This window comes from Triticum urartu, chromosome 4A, assembly GCF_056163025.1.
Source record: "Triticum urartu cultivar PI428250 chromosome 4A, HENAU_Tu73, whole genome shotgun sequence".
In the NCBI taxonomy this organism is placed as follows: domain Eukaryota; kingdom Viridiplantae; phylum Streptophyta; class Magnoliopsida; order Poales; family Poaceae; genus Triticum; species Triticum urartu.
Window position 1 is genome coordinate 475161760 of NC_141876.1, and position 22491 is coordinate 475184250.

The following is a 22491-nucleotide window of genomic DNA, read 5'->3' on the forward strand; positions in this document are numbered from 1 at the left end:
TGAGGTAGCATATCAATTACTTTTTCCTTTGGCTGGAAGCCGAGATGAGCGAAGCGACTGACAGCAAAGGAAGAAAGCAGGCCCAGATTAGCGACTGATAGGAAAGGACGGAAGAAGTCGAGGCAATGAAGCACCCAAAGTTTTTGTGCAGTTCCACCAAAATCGAGCATCCCTGTTGGCACATATATTGAGAGAGTGAGATTACTATAATAGTGGGACTAGTTGATGAAACATACACTAACAAATAGAAGCACCCTCATTATCTTAATGGGTAAAGTTAGCAACATAGTAGTCTTTCTTAAAGAAAGGAATTAGTTTATTTAATCAGTGCCAATTAGCTCAACACTCAAAGCATTGCCATGTATCATAGGTTGCAAAAATTTAACGTGCAAAGATAAAGGAGTTTCTCATGACAGTAGCACGATACAAATAGAGATGACAACAAACTAATATGGATGAAGGCCTTAGGCCCGTACCAACCTAAGGAAAAAAGCTTATTCATGTAGTCCCATAAGAGATGATAAAGCACTCACTGGAATCACTCAATAATATATATTTTTGTGCACTTCAAATGTATGGTTGAAATCACTCTTGTTTACCAGTGCTGAGATTATATCGAGAGATTATCAAGAACTTCCAGCAAAATTAAAGCACAGGTTGGGATACAGTTCATTGTATTATCTTGTGTAGTTCCACTAAAATGTATGATTGGCACAACACAATCCCTGTTTGCACAAGTAGGAACAAGGTGAAACCTTCATTAGCTTAGTGAGAAAGGATAGAAAGACATTAGCATATTACTCTAACAGTAGCATCAAATTCACGATGGAAAATACGCAAAACATTGCCTCATTGAACCAATGGCAATAAATTGACATGCAAAACAATAACATTATTATGTCATGACACTAATAATATTACCTCCCTGCTCCACCACATGATTCACCTCCATAGACAAACATACACACGTACATGATTCAGCATAGGGTGCTACTAAAGATTTGTTTAACTCCGATAGGAAAATTAGGCAGCAATAAATTAGTGGCACTTAAGTACTCGTAATTAATTAAGTGAGACAGTAGAAGTGGAAGGGCTCCCTGGAGGATCGTCTCACATGTAAGGTAGTCATTACCGGAGCCCTTGAATGGCCTCGACTGAGGCCTCTAGCTTCAGCAAGATCGCCTTGGCACTGTTTATTCTTCTTCTTCCTCCTCTTCATGCTCTGTTTCTCATTCTCCTCACCAGTTGGTGAAACCAAGTACATGATTGGCCTTCTATTTCAGAATTGGTTTTGTGAGTGAGGGAGTACAAGTGTACTAGTAAAAATAGCATTATTTTCTCATGGCAGTCGCAAAATAGAGATGAAGACATGCATTAAATATCATTTTTACCTAAATGAAGGTTATGGTGCCAATATGAATGATGAGGATTGGAACATAGATCTCCCTTTGTGCAGTTCCACCGAAATGAACCAACTGTTCCATTCTGACATTCCTGTTAAACAACACAAAAGTCACTGCTTTTAAGAGGACCTTTTAAGAAGAATTTTGTGCAGTGCACCAAAAGGTCACAACAGCAACCAGGTGAAATGGATATCCCTGTTTACACAAAAAGCTACAGAGGAAACAGTCAGAGTCTCAAACAATTACAGGCAAAAACATTTGGCTAAACTTGTCATGGCTTATAAAAGTGGCATGGCTTCATTTTTACCAGGGGCATTAGATTAAGAATAGCGAAATATTTGGTATAAGGGCATGGGACAGTGGGTGCACCAGCAGTCCAGCACCATGTACCAAAACGGGGGCATAAAGTGGTGATTCATAGTTTGTTGCCCCGAGAAACAAAAATCCAAGAAACATATCTGGGTTGGTCCCATTTTTTCACTCTAGCCACCTTCTCCTATGTGTGGATAGCAAATCTAGTCCTGGTCATACCACCGTGTTCAGCGTTACCCCTATATTTCCCTTTTCGACCAAGAGACCGGTTGGATGACCAGTCTGTACTACTTTCACCCCCTTTCCTTCCTGTTTGTACCAAGTCCAATGTACTATGTTTGGTTCTAGGCCTAGTATTGCCATATTTTGCCACACATTTTTGCCAACCTTGCCTAAGTTTAGGGGCTGTTTGGTTCTAGGCCTAGTATTGCCATATTTTGCCACACATTTTTGCCAACCTTGCCTAAGTTTTTAGTTCATCAAAATGAAAGCCACAAGTTGGCAAGCCTAAGGGAATCTTGCCACACTTTTTGTGTGTATGCCATGTGGGGCTCAAGTGTGGCTTGCCTAAGGTGTGGCTTGAACCAAACGCTCACCTAAGTTAGTCAAACTTGCATAACCTTAGGTGTGGCAACCTTTGGCAAAGTTAGTCACAAACCAAACAACCCCTTCTTGTTTGAACCAAGTACAAGATTTGAATCCATGAAAAAAATAGGTGACGTTGGACCATCCGATCGAGAGGGGCTGAGAGGTAGAAAATGATGCACATCCAGCGACGTAGCGAGCTGGGGAAGTAGAGCTAAGGCGGTTTCGAAGGAAGATATACCTGAAGGTCATCGAAATGTGGATAGGTGGGCGGCGGGAGGTCGGATCCGCCCACACTAGGGCAACGACGAAGGGATCGGAGGACCTCCCGCGCCAGCGCTCGGCCAGAGATAACGGTGCGGCCGGTAGTGGGTCTCCTCCCTCGCTGTCGACGAAGGCCTAAATGCTGCCCCTCCTCCCCTTCACCAGCGAAGGGGGATATGTCCGGATCTATTACCAGTGGTGAGGATATAAAGACAATGTTTTTTGAAGGGAGAAAGACAGTGTTACCACCCCTATCTTGTTTAGATCTGGAGAGGATGAGAGTGTGTGAATAGAGAAACCCTAGCAAGCAAGCGCGGAGGCTCCAGCCTATATATATGTAGTGGGGTAGTTTTCCTTTTTCACTCCATCAAAACAATCGTTTAAAATTGTGTACTACGTGCCAGGTCACCGTTTTTTAGTTGTTGATTGTTTTTTTGAGATAGCTACCCGCTTGTTCCAAGTGGTGATACGGTGTGCCAGGTCCCACTTTGTATCGTTCAAGTCTAGTACTAGTCCCTCCATTAAATGGACAACCACCCCCTTGTAAAAATTGTGAACAAGCCCACGGCTAAAATTATCGGAAATGTGGGTTTCCCCAACATGCATTATTATTTATATTTTCTACTCCCGCCGTTCCTAAATATAAGTCTTTTTTATTAGCCACACCTAAGACAACAATTTTTTTTATTAGCAGTGAACCCCACATGTCATAGACACAAAAAGTGTGGCAAGATTCCCTTAGGCAAGCCAAAGTGTGTCTAACAATTTGAGCAACTCAAGTTAGGCAAGTGTGGGAAAAATAATGTGGCAACATAAGACAAACATAGTCACAATCCAAACAGCCCCGTAATTTTTTGTGACATGCATGAAAATTTGGTTAGTTAAATTTATAGACAAAATTTGGCAAGGTGCATCAAATCAACACATGCAAGTATCAAAAGGGAAGTCACGGCATGCATGCATGCGTTGTACTCCCTCCGTTTCCAAATATAAGTCTTTTTAGAGATTGCAACAAGTGACTACATATGAAGCAAAATATGTCTACATACATCCGTATGTAGTAGTCCATTTGAAATGTGTAAAAGGACTTATATCGAGTGCAGTGCTTTGATGTGTTGCGTCAACTCGTACAAGACCGAGAAGTTTGATTACTACAACGCCCTCTCCCTCGCAGACTGAGCTCCGGTGCCTTAACTACACCTTCCTTTGGCTGCATGATAGGTGGGCCAACCACCTGTTGGGCCCACCTGTCATAGACGCAAAGGCAGGAGCAGTAAGTCAATGAAGGTGCGCCCCTCCCTCGTGCATGAGCGTGGTGGCTGGCAGGACTAGTAGGAGCTTTCGCTACACGCTTCTTGACAGCGGCAAACTTGTGGATGGAGTTGACCATCATGTCGTCCATGCGAGAGGGGAAGCCGGCGTTGGCAAGGGCTACGATGCCCGCGGTCGCCAGCACCGTCTGGAAATGGTGCGTGGTGCGGGGCCGCAGGCCGACGCCTTGGATGATTTGGCAAAGTCGACTATCGCTCGTGACCATCGCCTCCATAGGTGGTTCTGGCTTCTGGTCACTTGGTCTTGGATTGGAGTGAGCAGTGTTGCGCAGAGACTAAGGAGTAGATGGATTTGGATTGGTGGGGCGCCTTTATATGAGAATCCAAACTATGTTGCATTCACATCGTGCTGGCTCTATTCTGCTTCTCCAATTAATTCCCTCTACATGTAGAGTAATTTGAGGATGCATCATTGACCGTTCAACGTCTTGGGAACCGCTACCCTCTCCCTCCTTGGCATTCATGCACCTATGGAGGCGACTGCCGCTCGCGTCTATCGCGTGTCAGGAGACGTTCCCGTCGACGACGAGGTGCCTATGGTGACTTCATAAATTTCAAGATGATAGTACTAGTATACTCAATATTGTGCACCGCGACCAAGGCCGAGAGGAAAATGATAGAACTACATATTTATTTACGGTGTAGATTCACTCATTTTGCTCCATATGTACTCCGTCTCGGTGTAGTCCAGTCACTTGTTGAAATCTCTAGAAAGGCAAATTCTCCTTTGTGGTTTATAGGGCTATACTAGCAAGTACTCCCTCTGTCCGAAAATACTTGTCATCAAAATGGATAAAAAAGATGTATCTAGAACTAATATACATTTAGATACATCCCCTTTTATTCATTTTGATGACAAGTATTTCCGGACGGAGGGAGTACTACAATAGTGGGCTCACAGAGCAATTTTGTCTCATGCAAGAGCCTGGCTATATGCATGCTCCAAGGTGGCAACTGCCACATTCGGGTTGCACTTGGCTCTTCGCCTTTTCGAGAAGACGAACAATGATGTTACTACTACTGCTTCTATAGTATTGAATCCACTGTTGCATGTCCATCCACCGCGAGCGGGAGGGATAGCTTGTTGTAGTACTATAAGCAAAAGCATGTCCTCATCTGCGAGCCACCGCGCGCATGGGTGAGGGAGAAGGCGTGTAGTAGTAAAATCAAGCTTCTCATCATTGTACGAGTTGACGCTGAAAGACCCGCAGTGTGCAATACTCCATTTGCTGCAACCTCTAACATTTACCCCACCACAAATTAAAATATATATTCCTGTCTTGACCAGATGAGCGTGCAAACTAGAATCACCAGGATGATAGGTAGGGCCAGAAGATTATTTTAATCAAAAAATATAGCATGGAGCCGACCCCAACGATTTTAAGCTTATAGGCACGGTACACACTATCCTAGACTACTCTACATAGTAAACTGCCACACGAGCATCCAGGCTGCGCTTGGCTCTTCGCCTCTTCGGGAGTACTACTGCAGTGGAGGAGTACTACAGTATGCTTCTGGCCATCTGACACTGATTGAACTGCTGCATGTCCACCGTGTATGGGAGGGAGAGCATGTAGCGAACGAAAAAGCTTCTCCTAGTCCTGCCAGCTACCACGCTCATGGGCGAGGGAGGGACGCAGCTTCATAGACATACTGCTCCTGCCTTTGCGTCCATGATAGGTGGGCCCAACAGCTCGGTGGCCCACCTGTCATGCAGCCAAAGGCAGGTGCGGTTAAGGCGAGAGCACGTTGTAGTAATCAAACTTCTCGGTCTTGTACGAGTTGACGCGACACATCAAAGCACTACACTCGATATATTTCAATAATTTGCATTTACTGGTGCATTAATTACAACGCATGCATGCATGCTGTGACTCTCCTTTTGATACTTGCATGATTTGATTTAATGCACCTTGAAGTAGTATGAATATGTGACGGTAAAGCTTTGTAATGCCCCGGCCCTAATAAAGCGAGAGATGGTTGTGCACGAGGAGGGCGAGATCATGCAGACGGAACAGGACCCGACGATGGAGCTCTCTATGGTCTCGATGGACCTCAACTTGCTCCATTGCCCCTTGTGCCTCCGCCCCTTAAAGCCTCTAGTGTATGAGGTTCGTATACACCTCATCCGTTCGGTTGATCGAGCAAGGTGCAGGTTTCTTGATTGATGTGTTGTTCGATTGATTTGTGCAGTGCAAGGGAGGGCACCTGGCTTGCACGGACTGCCGTGTCGAGCGCCTCGGGAACCAACGGCAGTTCCAGAAGTGCGAGCGCGGCGGTGGCTTCGACGTGCGGAACACGGTGGTGGACGCCGTCCTCTCCTCGGTGAGGGTGGAGTGCCCGCATGAAGGCTATGGGCTCTACGTCACTTACCACAAGCTCGCCGATCACCAGAGTGTGTGTCAGCTCGCGCCCTTTAAATGCCCCGTGCCTGTCTGCGGCTACGAAGGCCCGCCGCCAGTGCTCTCCCACCACATCAGCACCATGCAACCCATGCCCGTGCACATGATCCAGTACGGCAAGGCGCTCCAGCTGCAAGTGCCACTATCGGAGCCACGGCTCTTGCTGTTCGTGGAGGAGGACGACCACGCGGTTTTCTTGGTGAACGGCGTGCTCTACATAGGCGCGCCTATCGCCGTGTCAGTCGTCTGCATCAGAGCGGGGGCGTCCCCACTGCCGCACTACGTGGCCAAGCTGTGGGCGAACGGCCTGCCGGGGGAGCCCAAAGGCAGGACCGACGTCGTCAAGGTGGAAATGGAGGTGACAAGCAGCAGGGATCCCGGCAACGTCGCCGTGCAGGAGCTGACCTACTTCACAGTTCCGCCCAAGGTGCTGGCCGGGGCTAAGCTGGTGTCCCTCCACATTTAGATTGACAAGCTCACGTCCTAAATGATTCTACAATGCCTTCTGTTTATCTTAGTAATATGCTAATATAGGGGTTAGCTCGGTCTACTTTAGCTTAAGAGATGGTGGGTTTTGGTGGTGATGCAGCAATTACCTCGACATAGATCAGGAGTGAAAGTAATTTCAAACAGTCGAATGGATATTTTGTGTCTGTTGGATATAAAGATCCTTTGGGCAAGAAGTAACAGCTTATATGCTTTTTTCGAAACGGAACATCGATACTAGTATAATTTTTGTTGACATGCACTAATATTTTCCAAACGGACGTCGGGCTGTAGCTAGAAGGCGGTTGGGACGCGGCATTAGCCCATACCGCAGTGACCCCCGATTGGGATGCACCGACTGTGGATTTTCTCCCTCATCAATGTCGACCGCGTCTACGCAGAACATTGTTCCCTTCCCCCAGCTGCGGGATCAGGCCGGTTATGTGACCAGCGGTGTGGCCACCGTCGTTCTATGCTTGTTAAGAGAGCAACCCAAGCAAGCAGGCTTGTAGCTTAGGCTCCTACTAGTGTATATATAGTGGTTTTCTTTTTCTCTCCATATCAACCATTTTATATTGCGTACGTGTCATTGAAGAGTGAAATGATGGTTGCTTCTTCCGACTAACTTACTGTGTGATTTGATTGCTCCTTTAGTGGCCCCTACACATACCCCCCCTACGTGTATGCAACAGTCACACGTACACATGGACGCAAAAACGCGCGCGACGCCCTAATGCATGCATGTCTGAGCACACGACGGAACACACACGGTCATGCTCAAGTGCTCAACCTACATGTGCATGCACACACATACTCAGCCAGGGTGAGCTAGTGACTGTATAAACACCAGAAAATGTATATATTGAGCGCAATGAGCATATTATGAAGTCCACTGACTTTATTTTTACAAATATACAGTGACAGATAGTGTATTTATCTCGTTTGAAATTAAGCCATATTAACCGGAGAGGAGGCAGTATGGACTAGCATTACTTTGCTGTGTCCCGTCAACTTGCCGAACGAGGAGAAGCTTGCAGGACGGGAGAAGCTTGCGCGTGGTGGCTCGTAGGACAAGGAGAAACTTTTAACTAATGCAAGCTCTCCTTCGCTCAAGCTGTCGACGTGCAACAGTTAATTCGGTGTCAGATTGCCAAAAGCATACACTGTACTAGTACTATTATTGTTGCACTTCCCGAAGAGGCGAACAACCAAGCGCAAAGTTTACTAGTACTAGTACTACTACTATAGTCTATAGAGGTATGTACTATACTAGTACTAGGAACCGGATGGAGGAGCGTCTGCACTCTTATTATATTTTTAAAATGTGATAAAGCAATCTTCAACACATTTGGTTCTCTTCGAGGGTTCTCGCATGTGATAATGGAAGTTGATTGCATGGAACACTCGCCACAAGTATCGCTTAATTCTGGCTCATATCCTGTTACAAATAGGAGCGCTCAATAATATTTCCTCTTTTTTTGTTATTCAGCATGTAAACAGGTCAGCAAACCTTGCGGCGTATCTTTGTGCGAACCATGCTTGCTGCACTTTGAATGTGGCCGAGAGCTAGCTTGATGAAACACCTCGCTTCCTACTTCTTTTTTTGTGGGGTACCTCGCTTCCTAGTGACCAGTGTCTTGGCTGATCGTCCTAATAATGCTTATATATGAATAAAGCTCTCTCATTTACCTGCAAACAAGATTAAGCCATATTAACCTGAAAGGAGGGAGTATGGACTAGCACTACTTGTTGGTGTGTCCCGTCAACTCGCAGAACGAGGAGAAGCTTGTAGGACAAGGTGAAGCTCGCTTACGCCTTTTGACTAATGCAACGTACCCTCGCCCAGGCGGTGGACATGCATCCGTTCATTCGGTGTCAGATTGCCAGAGGCATACACTGTACTAGTACCGAACATGCGGAGTACCATCATTGTTTGACTTCACGAAGAGGCGAAGAGCCAAGCGCAAGGTTTAGTAGTACGAGTAGTACTACTACTAGAACCACATGGTGGAGCCTCTGTACTCTTATTTTTTTAATCTTTGATAAAGTACATTTTTATTCCGGAGAAGGGCGGAAAACGGCAGCCCAACATGTAAAGATGATATCGATCAACCATGCTCGAATATATCTTGGCCTCCGTGTGAGCCCGTTTGTGTGTTCTTGCTCCTTATCTCTCTCAAGGAACGGTGGGTTGGCCATTTTGCCGTCAATTGAGATCGGTTTGCTCACACTCCGGTCCCACATGTCAGTGATATGCCAAGAGGAGGTGCGTTGATCGACTGGCCATACGCGTACTTGGTTTTGCACCTTCATACTACTCCTCCCTCTGTCACAGTTTATAGGGTGGCTTCATTATGATGCATTTCTCTCAATGCATTTCCACCACCAGAGAGACTTTAGACGCGTTTGGTTTAAATGCTCAATTAATTAGGGCGTGGTAACCGCAATTTTCTCTCGATGTAGCACTACGGAGTGGAGTAAGTGCATGCATGTGTGTACCCGGGGTGGAAGCACTGCATGCATGTTTGTACGCATTATTTCCTCTACTAATAGACGTCGTGCTATAACTACCAATACTATTTTTCAGGCCGATCGCTGGACGCCTTGGTCCTAGAGATTTTCTCTTTTTCTGAAGCGCGCTCTATAAACAGTGACAGATGGAGTAGTATGAGCGGATTCAAAGAAGAGCGTATTGATGGTTGCTTCTTCCGAGCAACTTACAGTGGGAAAGGTGGGGCTTATGATTTGACTGCTCATTACTCACTATTAATGCGGTGCAACGACCGGTCTGAGTCTCCCATGCGGCTGTGCACTACCCCCTCGGTTCTTAAATATACTCCGGAGTATTTGTCTTTCTAGAGATTTCAACGAGTGACAACTCAAATATTTGTCTTCTTAGAGATTCAAATGGACTACTGATACGTCTCCAATGTATCTATAATTTTTTATTGCTCCATGCTATATTATCTACTGCTTTGGACATTATTGGGCTTTATTATCCACTTTTATATTATTTTTGGGACTAACCTATTAACCGGAGGCCCAGCCCAGAATTGCTGTTTTTGCCTGTTTTAGGGTTTCGAAGAAAAGGAATATCAAACGGAGTCCAAATAGAATGAAACCTTCGGGAATGTGATTTTCTCACCGAATACAACTCAGGAGACTTGGACCCTACGTCAAGCCAACTAACAGGAGGCCACGAGGTAGGGGGGTGCGCCTGCCCCCCCCAGGCGTGCCCTCCACCCTCGTGGGCCCCCTGTTGCTCCACCGACGTACTTCTTCCTCCTATATATACCCACGTACCCCCAAACGATTAGAACAGGAGCCAAAACCCTAATTCCACCACCGTAACTTTCGGTATCCACGAGATCCCATCTTGGGGCCTGTTCCGGAGCTCCGCCGGAGAGGGCATCGATCACAGAGGGCTTCTACATCAACACCATAGCCTCTCCGATGAAGTGTGCATAGTTTACTTCAGACCTACGGGTCCATAGTTAGTAGCTAGATGGCTTCTTCTCTCTTTTTGGATCTCAATACAATGTTCTCCCCCTCTCTTGTGGAGATCTATTCGATGTAATCTTCTTTTTGCGGTGTGTTTGTTGAGACGGATGAATTGTGGGTTTATGTTCAACTCTATCTATGAATAATTTTTGAATCTTCTCTGAATTCTTTTATGTATGATTGGTTATCTTTGCAAGTGTCTTCAAATTATCAGTTTGGTTTGGCCTACTAGATTGATCTTTCTTGCAATGGGAGAAGTGCTTAGCTTCGGGTTCAATCTTGCGGTGTCCTTTCCCGGTGACAGTAAGGGCAACAAGGCATGTATTGTATTGTTGCCATCGAGGATAACAAGATGGGGTTTTCTTCATATTGCATGAGTCTATCTGTAACACCCCGGATGTAACTTTCCCTATTTGTACTCCAACTCTTGCCGTTTCCGGCGTTAAGTTATATTTATTTCTCGGGTTCGGGTCTTTGTCTCCGTGTGTTGTTTTCTTTTCCGTGCATCTCTTATCATGTCATCACGTGCATTGCATTTGCATACATGTTCATCTCATGCATTCGAGCTTTTTCCCCGTTGTCCGTTTTGCATTCCGGCGCTTCGTTCTCCTCCGGTGGCCATTTCTAACTTTCTTTCGTGTGTGGAGATTAAACATTTCCGGATTGGACCGAGACTTGTCATGCGGCCTTGGTTTACTACCGGTAGACCGCCTGTCAAGTTTCGGGTCAGTTGGACTTCGTTTGATACTCCAACGGTTAACCGAGGGACCGAAAAGGCCTCGTGTGTGTTGCATCCCAACACCCCCCAAATTTGTCCCCAAACCCACCAAACTCTGCTCCATGTCCTAGAGCGTTCGATCACGATCGCGTGGCCGAAAACCGCACCTCATTTGGACTCTCCTAGCTCTACTTATGCCTATTTATACCCCCTCCATTCGGATCTTCTTCCCCCTCCAAACCCTAGTCTAAAAAAAACATCTCCGCCGCCGCCGGACGTGTCCGTACAGGCCGGACAACGTCCGGATCCACCCGCCGCCGCCACGTCAGCGCCCGCGGGACCGCTTCGCCGTCGGCGCCCGAGGCCCGCCAGGCCCGTGGCCGGCCCCCGAGGCCCACGCCGCCGCCCGCCTCCACCGGCTCCTCCGCCGCCCGCGCCTCCTCTCACCGCCCGGCGACGCCACCGCCCTCGCCGGCCGCCGCGGCGCCCGCCGCCCGCGCCTGCCTCCGCCGCCTCGGCCCCGCCTCGCCCTCGCCGCCCGGCGGCCTTCCCCGCCGGCTGCTTCCTCGACGTCGCCGGCCGTCCTCGGCTTCCGTGCCGCCGGTGAACAGTGTCGCCCGCGCGATCCAGATCTGTGCTACAGTAAACCCTAGGGTTGACTTTTGCCTCTCTCCGTTAAGTTTTTATGCCCACTTTGACCGCCCGTAACTTTGCATCCGTAGCTCCGCTTTGGACATATGATATACCAAAATGTTCGCCTCGACGAGTACATCATTTCATTCCATTGCATCATTTGCATTTGAGTTCATCTTGATGCCCAAAATGCTGTTAGAAGGAGGCTTCGTGAGTTAATTGTCAGATCTGCTAGTTCATCTTAAACTTTTGTCATTTTTGCCATGATTATTGTGTGCATGCTATGCATGTGAGTCCTTCATATGTTTTGTTAAGCATTTTGTCTTCTTTCTAGAGGTGCAACCCATGCATTTTTAGGATGTGTGTGGTGACTTGTGCAAGCTTGCAAAGTGAGGCACCCGGGAAATCTGTTTTCAGGGACTTAGTGATTTTCACTAAGTCTGGGATATTTTAGTTCATGATGCTATATGTCCAGCTTGTTTCCTAGTGATCCGTGCCTATTTTGAGGATGATCAGTAAGGGATTTTTGATATTTATGTTATGCTATATCCATCCATGTCTTTGTTTGAATATGTGGAGTGCTCTAGGTTGACTCAATCGAGCTCAACTTTTGCTTCGTTGTTAATCTGGGCAGATCGTCAACTTGTTTGCGATTTTGCCGATGCTACCGTTAGTGTTCCATGCATGCTATGCCTTTGTTCTTGCTATGTGTAGCTAGCATATTGTGCCTTCTTGCTGGTTATATGCTTGCCTTGCCATGACTTGCACCGTAGTGAGTGCATCGAGCTCGTTTACATGCCTTCGTGAGTTAAATTTCTGCATGTCTCAGTTTTCACCAAGTCTGAAAACTGATTGTGTGCGAGCTATGTTCGTGAGCTCGGTAGAGTATTTTGTGGACCCTTTTGGCCCCAGGTCACTTTGGGTGTTTTGTTAAGCTTGTTGAGTAGCTCCATGCCATATTCTTACTTGTCATGCTCAGGTCATTTATCATGTTGTTTTGCTGCTCCGAAGAGGGCTTCGTGATCTGAAATTTCAGGCTAGTGTTAATTTCACTAAGTCTGGAATCTGTTTTGCATATTCATTTTTGCCATGCTTGTTTGAACCTCTTATTTGTTGAATTTTCCTATGGCTCAGTGCTAGTGTTTTGTTAACCATCTTGTGTACATAACTGCCATGTATTTTGTTTTCATGTTTGGTGGCTGTAGCATGTTCATTTCGTTGCGTTTAGATGCCTACTTGCTGTAAATCGCAGACCGGTGTCATATCTTAAAACGCTTGCCATTTCCAAACCGTAACTCCGATTTCAATGATCTTTATATCGTTTTCAAGCGATTTCGTCCCCTCTATCCAGTGGCACCCTTGGAATTCCAAGTTGAGGCCAGGTTCATGCATTTCCTGTCATATCTTGCATTTTGCATCCCGCATCGCATCCCGCATAGCATATCATCATTTCATCTCATTGCTTGGTCTTGCACGTGGTTGATTGTATCCTTGTTGCTTGTTTGTCTTGTTTTGGGTAGAGCCGGGTGACGAGTTCGATACCGAGGAGCCCGTTGAGTTTGCTTGTGAGGATCCAGTCAGCTTTGACAACTGTGCAGGCAAGATGATCATACCCTCGAAATCACTACTATCTTTGCTATGCTAGTTTGCTCGCTCTTTTGCTTTGCCACTGCTATGATGCCTACCATTTGCTTGTCAGCCTCCCAATTGCATGATTGAACCTCTAACCTACCATTGTCCTAGCAAACCGTTGATTGGCTATGTTACCGCTTTGCCTAGCCCCTCTTATAGCGTTGCTAGTTGCAGGTGAAGATTGAAGCCGTTCCTATTGGAACATCTTTTATTTGCTTGTTGGGATATCACTATATTGCTATGTTATCTTAATGCATCTATATACTTGGTAAAGGGTGGAAGGCCCGGCCTCTCGCCTAGTGTTTTGTTCCACTCTTACTGCCCTAGTTTCCGTCATATCGGTGTTATGTTCCCGGATTTTTGCGTTCCTTACGCGGTTGGGTTATATGGGAACCCCTTGATATTTCGTCTTGATTAAAGCTTTTCCAGCAATGCCCAACCTTGGTTTTACCATTTGCCACCTAGCCTTTTCTTTCCCTTGGGTTTTGCAGACTCAAGGGTCATCTTGTTTTAACCCCCCCGGGCCAGTGCTCCTCTGAGTGTTGGTCCACCTGTCAGCTGCCGGTGGCCACCAGGGGCAACTCTGGGCTGGCCTACCCGTACCTAAGACAATCTGAGTGTGCCCTGAGAAAGAGATATGTGCAGCTCCTATCGGGATTTGTCGGCACATTCGGGCGGTGTTGCTGGTCTTGTTTTAACCTGTCGAAGTGTCTTGAGTTACCGAGATACCGAGTCTGATCGGAACGTCTTGGGAGGAGGTCTTTTCCTTCGTTGACCGTGAGAGCTTGTTATGGGCTAAGTTGGAACTCCCCTGCAGGGATTGAACTTTCGAAAGCCGTGCCCGCGGTTATGGGCAGATGGGAATTTGTTAATGTCCGGTTGTAGATAACTTTAACTAAACTTAATTAAAATGAATCAACCGTGTGTGTTACCGTGATGGCCCCTTCTCGGCGGAGTCCAGGAAGTGGACACGGTGTTGGAGTTATGCTTGCGCAGGTTGTTCCTCTAGTTTCTCGCTCGCGCCTTGCCTCCTCTTCTCGCTCTCTTTTGCGGATAAGTTAGCCACCACATATGCTAGTCGCTTGCTGCAGCTCCACATATACGTGCCTTATCCTTCCTATAAGCTTAAATAGTCTTGACCGCGTGGGTGTGAGATTGCTGAGTCCCCGTGGCTCACAGATACTACAACTCCAGATGCAGGTCCAGGTGATTCCGCTCCAGGTGACGAGTACGAGCTCAAGTGGGAGTTCGACGAGGACTCTCAGCGATACTACGTGTCTTTTCCAGATGATCAGTAGTGGTGCCTAGTTGGGGTTATCGATTCAGGGCCTTGTCGCATGTTGGGGGTCTTTTCTATTTTGGCATCGTAGTCGGGCCATGAGTGATTTGTATGATGGATGTTATTTATGTACTTTGATGTGACGTGGCGAGTGTAAGCCAACTATGTACCTCCCCTTCATATTATTTATGTACATGGGATGTGAGATGATTTCCTGACTTGCGACATTGCTTTCAATGCGGTTATGCCTCTAAGTCGTGCCTCGACACGTGGGAGATATAGCCGCATCGAGGGCGTTACAAGTTGGTAATCAGAGCCTTCCCCGACCTTAGGAGCCCCCATTGCTTGATCGTTTTTAGAAGCCGAGTTGTGTCTAGAAAAATGTTTTGAGTCACTTAGGAATTATATATCTGAGAGTTAGGAATTCTTTTTACTTCCCAGTCTCCTCATCACTCTGGTAAGGCGTCCTGACGTAGAGTTTTGACTCTTCTCTTCTCAAATTTCACTAAAAAAAATTTTAGGATCACGCGAGTATCTTGGTTTTGTTCCGATGGTTTTGTGACGAGAACATTGTTCTTGGTGCCTCCTGTCTTTAGGGGTTGTGGCAGTGTCCCGGGGAGTTGAGCTCCGAGGTGTTGTCGTCACAATTTTATCGTTGCAATTCTGGTATACTTGAGATTTGTGCGCGACATCGAAAATCTCCTTTATGCAGTTCGTTGGTGAGATAACCTCGACGCCACCCAGTACTGGGGCGGGAGTTCGGGAGTATCGCCATAACTTGTATAACGGATGCTTTTCGAAGGTTGAGATAGATGGTTTCCGAAGGTTTCTTGGTTATGTGTTGAAGGATGGATACAGCTGGATGTAGGATTTGCTAGCTTGAGTGAGATATTATGCTCCCCTGTATCCCCAACACCTGATTGCATAACCGGGAAAATTTCGGGAATTTCATAGGTGGGAATTCAAGTAGCCTTAGGATATCTTTCCGACAGATGTATGATATGAAATTGGGGTTCGACGTCTAGTGGTTCGCCTATTCACGGTCGATTTTACAGTGGTCTCGTTGTATCTTAAAGAGTCCTTGGCTATGCTGACTCGGGGACGCTTCGTATGTCATGTGCACTGCCTTGTACATGATGGTGCTGTACGATCGAGCCCGTGTAGGTCCACCACAAAAACTTCGGACGAAATTTCTATCATGTATTTGTTCCGGCTTATTCCGCAAGCCAACCCTTGGTTTTATTTTCAGTTGTGGCATTCGTTTGGCTTCGACGTCATATGATGATTCCATCCCTCGTTGTTGTACCCCTTCTACCTGATTCTTCGTGGCTTCGCAATTTAGAAATATGTGACCACTTCAAGAGAAGTGCATTCGTTCATTTTGTTCGGATGTGAAGACTTTATGTTGCAATTTTCATTCCGTTGGATTCAGCTTCAATATTTATCTGTCTATGTGCTAATGGTGGTCAACCTCTTCAGGATGGCTCCTCCAACGCGCACGACTCCTAATCCTGATCCGCCACCACCTCCACCTCCTCCAGAGGCATGGCAAGCTGTGATGGCCGCAACCAATGCAAACACTCAGCTGATCATGCAAATTCTCCAAGAGTGCAATCAAGGCAGTCAAGGGAATCAAGGCAGCAACCAGGGTCGCTTTGCTACACTCAACCAGTTCCTTGCTAACGGGCCAAAGACTTTCAGTAATTGTGTTGAGGCAACCGATGCTGACGATTGGCTTGTGGATCTGTGTAAGCATTTCGAGTGCAGCAACGTCAGGCCTGAGGACTTTGTGAAATTCGCTTCTTTCCAACTCAAAGATCAGGCTGCAGAGTGGTTCCAGCAGTACAAGGATTCCAGAGGTGGACGTTTGATCACTTGGGATGATTTCCGTCAAGATTTCCGCGCTCATCACATTCCGCAGAGCGTGGTTGAAAGCAAGCGTGAGGAATTCCGCAATCTGAAGCAAGGCTCTTTGTCTGTCTATGACTACAACAAATTGTTCCAGAAACTTGCCCGCTTTGCCAAGCAGGACGTGCCTGATGAGAAGAGCATGATCTATCAGTTCAGGGGTGGTCTTCGTGAGGAAATTCAGCTCGCTCTTGTCCTCTTTGAGCCGTTGAGATACGATGAGTTCTACAACATGGCACTGAAGCAAGAGGCTGCTCAGTTGAGGTGTGATGCTTCCAGGAAGCGAGTCAGAGATGTTACTCCTTCTTCCTCTACTCAAGTGGCCAAGCAGCAGAAGTATTGGCTTCCTCCTCCTCCGTTCCGTCAGCCGTATCAGCAGAAGAGCAAAGGTGGCAGTGGTTCTTCCCACCCACCCAACCCAGGCTTTCAGAACAAAACTTCGTCTCAAGCTCCAAGATCGAGTGCTCCGTATCACCGTCCGCTTTCAGAGGTCACGTGCAACAAGTGCCAACAGAAGGGTCACTATGCCAACAAGTGTTTCAACCAGAGGCGTCTTCCTCCTCCTCCTCCTGTGAGATCGGCAAGTACAGCTGTGGTCAAGCATAATTCCAAGCACGCCAAGGTCAATTTGATGAATGCAGCTCAGGCAGAGGACTCGTCAGATGTGATCATGGGTAACCTTCCTGTTAATGATATTCCTGCAAATGTTCTTTTTGACACGGGTGCATCGCATTGTTTCATCTCGAGACCGTTTTCATCTAAGCATGGGTTGCCTTTGCAAATTTTGCCTAGTCCTTTAGCAGTTGTCTCTCCCGGTAAGCGCATGCAGGCTAACTCCATTGCTCCGGATGTTTCTATTACTTTGGGTGACTACAAGTTTCTTGCTTCTCTTACGGTTCTCGGTGACTCGGATATTGATCTTATTCTCGGGATGGACTGGCTCTCTAAGCATAAAGCTCAACTTGATTGTGCAGCCAGGCAGATTCAACTGACTCATTCGTCTGAGGATGTCATTGTCTTTGCCGCTCGGGATAATACAATCCGGTTGTTTTCTCTCAATGAGAAGGGTGAATTGGATGCTATTTCGCAGATTCCGGTTGTTTGTGAATATCAAGACGTTTTTCCAGAAGAACTCCCAGGGATGCCTCCAAACCGGCCGGTTGAATTTGTTATTGAACTTGAGCCCGGTACGCAACCTGTGTGCAAACGTCCCTACAAGCTCGGCCCCGAAGAGTTGAAGGAGTTGAAGAAACAACTCGATGAGCAAGAAAGATTGGGTCTCATCCGGCCTAGTACTTCTCCGTGGGGTTGTGGTGTTCTTTTTGTGAAGAAGAAGGATGGATCGAGTCGACTTTGTGTTGATTACCGTCCAGTGAACAAGAAGACCATCAAGAACAAATACCCACTTCCCAACATCAATGAGCTGTTCGAACAACTCAAGGGTGCCCAAATATTCTCCAAGCTTGATCTCCATATGGGTTATCACCAGATTCGCATTCGTGAAGAAGATATTCCCAAGACAGCATTCAGAACAAGCTTTGGTTCATATGAATACACTGTCATGTCTTTTGGCCTCGCCAACGCTCCTCCGACGTTTTCTCGCATGATGAATTTCATCTTCAACGCCTACACCAATGACTTCGTTTTGGTCTATCTCGATGACATTCTGGTTTTCTCGAAGAATAAGGAAGATCATGCCAAGCATTTGCGTTTGGTTCTCGATAAGCTCAGGGAACATCAATTCTATGCCAAGTTCTCCAAGTGTGAATTTTGGCTCGATGAGGTTCTTTATCTTGGCCATATCATCTCTGCCAAGGGCATTTCCGTGAATCCCGAGAAGGTATCCGCAATTGTGAATTGGGAACCTCCTCAGAATGTGAAGCAACTCCGCAGTTTTCTCGGACTCGCAAGCTATTGCAGAAGATTCGTTGAAAACTTTTCCAAGATCGCGAAGCCTCTCTCAAATCTTCTTCAGAACCACGTCAAGTACGTTTGGTCTCCGGAGTGTGATATTGCTTTCAACACTTTGAAAGAGAAGTTGATCACTGCTCCAGTTCTGACTCCACCTGATGAATCCAAGCCGTACGAGGTCTTTTGTGATGCCTCTCTCCAAGGTCTCGGTGCAGTTTTGATGCAAGAGAAGAAAGTTGTTGCTTATACCTCTCGCCAGTTGAAGCCTAATGAGAAGAACTACCCCACTCATGATCTCGAGTTGGCGGCAGTTGTGCATGCTCTTTTGACTTGGAGACATCTTCTATTGGGAAGAAAAGTGGACATTTTCACTGATCACAAGAGTCTCAAGTACATCTTCACCCAGCCTAATCTCAACCTAAGGCAAACTCGATGGGTCGAAATGATTCAAGAGTATAATCCGAGTATTGAGTATACTCCAGGCAAGGCCAATGTGATTGCTGACGCTTTGAGCAGAAAAGCATATTGCAACAGTCTGATTCTCAAGCCTTATCAACCCGAGCTTTGTGAAGCTTTTCGCAAGCTGAATCTTCAAGTTGTTCCTCAAGGTTTCCTCGCCAACCTTCAAGTTTCTCCTACCTTAGAAGACCAGATTCGCCAAGCCTAGCTTCTTGATGCTATGGTGAAAAAGGTGAAGATTGGGATTGCCAAGAGTCAGTCCAAGTACAAGTGCTACCGCCTTGATGACAAGGACACTCTCTTCTTCGAGGATCGTATTGTTGTGCCCAAAGGTGAACTTCGTAAAGTGATCATGAACGAGGCTCACAATTCTCTCCTCTCCATCCACCCTGGGAGCACGAAGATGTATCAGGATCTCAAGCAAGCTTATTGGTGGACTCGAATGAAGCGCGAGATCGCTCAATTCGTGAATGAGTGTGATGTCTGCAGAAGAGTGAAGGCAGAACATCAAAGGCCAGCTGGTCTCCTCCAACCTCTTGCCATTCCAGAATGGAAGTTTGACCACATTGAAATGGACTTCGTGACTGGGTTTCCAAAGTCCAAGCGTGGCAATGATGCTATATTTGTTGTCATCGACAAGCTCACCAAAGTGGCTCACTTTCTGCCTATCAAAGAGTCGATCACTGCAGCTCAATTGGCGGAACTCTATACCTCTCGCATTGTCTCTCTGCACGGTATTCCTCAAGTGATCTCTTCAGACCGTGGCAGCATCTTTACCTCCAAGTTTTGGGATTCTTTTCAGAAGGCCATGGGCACCAACATCCGCTTCAGCACTGCGTTCCATCCTCAAACAAGCGGTCAAGTCGAGCGTGTCAACCAGATTCTTGAAGATATGCTCAGGGCTTGTGTGATCTCCTTCGGCATGAAGTGGGAGGATTGTCTTCCTTATGCTGAATTCTCATATAACAACAGTTTTCAAGCAAGTTCGGGCAAGGCCCCCTTTGAAATTCTGTATGGCAGGAAGTGCCGTACCCCTCTCAACTGGTCTGAAACCGGTGAACGTCAGCTGCTGGGTAATGACTTAATCACAGAAGCAGAAGAAATGTGCAAAGTCATTCGTGATAACCTCAAAGCAGCCCAATCCCGTCAGAAGAGCTACTATGATAGTAAGCACCGTGATTTGGCTTTCGAGATCGAAGATCATGTTTACCTCCGCGTCTCTCCTATGAAAGGTACTCGTCGCTTCGGTATCAAAGGGAAGCTTGCCCCTAGATACGTGGGACCTTTCAAGATTGCTAGCAAGAGAGGCAACCTCGCCTATCAGCTCGAGCTTCCTTCAAACTTTGCCAATGTTCATGATGTGTTCCACGTCTCTCAGCTTCAAAAGTGCTTCAAGACGCCTGAACGTACAGTCAACTTCGAGGACATTGAGCTCCAAGAAGATCTCTCTTATCGTGAACGCCCAGTTGCTATTCTTGAAGAGACTGAACGCAAGACTCACAACAAGTCAATCAAATTTCTAAAAGTCAAGTGGTCTCACCATTCCGACCGTGAAGCTACCTGGGAACGCGAGGATCACCTCCGTTCTGAGTACCCGGAGTTCTTTCAGTCCTAGATCTCGGGACGAGATCTTTTCGTAGTGGTGGAGTGTTGTAACACCCCGGATGTAACTTTCCCTATTTGTACTCCAACTCTTGCCGTTTCCGGCGTTAAGTTATATTTATTTCTCGGGTTCGGGTCTTTGTCTCCGTGTGTTGTTTTCTTTTCCGTGCATCTCTTATCATGTCATCACGTGCATTGCATTTGCATACATGTTCATCTCATGCATTCGAGCTTTTTCCCCGTTGTCCGTTTTGCATTCCGGCGCTTCGTTCTCCTCCGGTAGCCATTTCTAACTTTCTTTCGTGTGTGGAGATTAAACATTTCCGGATTGGACCGAGACTTGTCATGCGGCCTTGGTTTACTACCGGTAGACCGCCTGTCAAGTTTCGGGTCAGTTGGACTTCGTTTGATACTCCAACGGTTAACCGAGGGACCGAAAAGGCCTTGTGTGTGTTGCAGCCCAACACCCCCCAAATTTGTCCCCAAACCCACCAAACTCTGCTCCATGTCCTAGAGCGTTCGATCACGATCGCGTGGCCGAAAACCGCACCTCATTTGGACTCTCCTAGCTCTACTTATGCCTATTTATACCCCCTCCATTCGGATCTTCTTCCCCCTCCAAACCCTAGTCTAAAAAAAAAACATCTCCGCCGCCGCCGGACGTGTCCGTACAGGCCGGACAACGTCCGGATCCACCCGCCGCCGCCACGTCAGCGCCCGCGGGACCGCTTCACCGTCGGCGCCCGAGGCCCGCCAGGCCCGTGGCCGGCCCCCGAGGCCTACGCCGCCGCCCGCCTCCACCGGCTCCTCCGCCGCCCGCGCCTCCTCTCACCGCCCGGCGACGCCACCGCCCTCGCCGGCCGCCGCGGCGCCCGCCGCCCGTGCCTGCCTCCGCCGCCTCGGCCCCGCCTCGCCCTCGCCGTCCGGCGGCCTTCCCCGCCGGCTGCTTCCTCGACGTCGCCGGCCGTCCTCGGCTTCCGTGCCGCCGGTGAACAGTGTCGCCCGCGCGATCCAGATCTGTGCTACAGTAAACCCTAGGGTTGACTTTTGCCTCTCTCCGTTAAGTTTTTATGCCCACTTTGACCGCCCGTAACTTTGCATCCGTAGCTCCGTTTTGGACATATGATATACCAAAATGTTCGCCTCGACGAGTACATCATTTCATTCCATTGCATCATTTGCATTTGAGTTCATCTTGATGCCCAAAATGCTGTTAGAAGGAGGCTTCGTGAGTTAATTGTCAGATCTGCTAGTTCATCTTAAACTTTTGTCATTTTTGCCATGATTATTGTGTGCATGCTATGCCTGTGAGTCCTTCATATGTTTTGTTAAGCATTTTGTCTTGTTTCTAGAGGTGCAACCCATGCATTTTTAGGATGTGTGTGGTGACTTGTGCAAGCTTGCAAAGTGAGGCACCCGGGAAATCTGTTTTCAGGGACTTAGTGATTTTCACCAAGCCTGGGATATTTTAGTTCATGATGCTATATGTCCAGCTTGTTTCCTAGTGATCCGTGCCTATTTTGAGGATGATCAGTAAGGGAGTTTTGATATTTATGTTATGCTATATCCATCCATGTCTTTGTTTGCATATGTGGAGTGCTCTAGGTTGACTCAATCGAGCTCAACTTTTGCTTCGTTGTTAATCTGGGCAGATCGTCAACTTGTTTGCGATTTTGCCGATGCTACCGTTAGTGTTCCGTGCATGCTATGCCTTTGTTCTTGCCATGTGTAGCTAGAATATTGTGCCTTCTTGCTGGTTATATGCTTGCCTTGCCATGACTTGCACCGTAGTGAGTGCATCGAGCTCGTTTACATGCCTTCGTGAGTTAAATTTCTGCATTTCTCAGTTTTCACTAAGTCTGAAAACTGATTGTGTGCGAGCTATGTTCGTGAGCTCGGTAGAGTATTTTGTGAACCCTTTTGGCCCCAGGTCACTTTGGGTGTTTTGTTAAGATTGTTGAGTAGCTCCATGCCATATTATTACTTGTCATGCTCAGGTCATTTATCATGTTGTTTTGCTGCTCCGAAGAGGGCTTCGTGATCTGAAATTTCAGGCTAGTGTTAA

At 47.1% G+C, this 22491-nt stretch overlaps 1 pseudogene; it reads left to right on the forward strand.

Annotated features, from left to right (window-relative positions):
- The first annotated feature begins 5871 nt into the window (after window positions 1-5871).
- Window positions 5872-6784, forward strand: LOC147976215 (uncharacterized; annotated as a pseudogene).
- Window positions 6785-22491: the final 15707 nt, after the last annotated feature.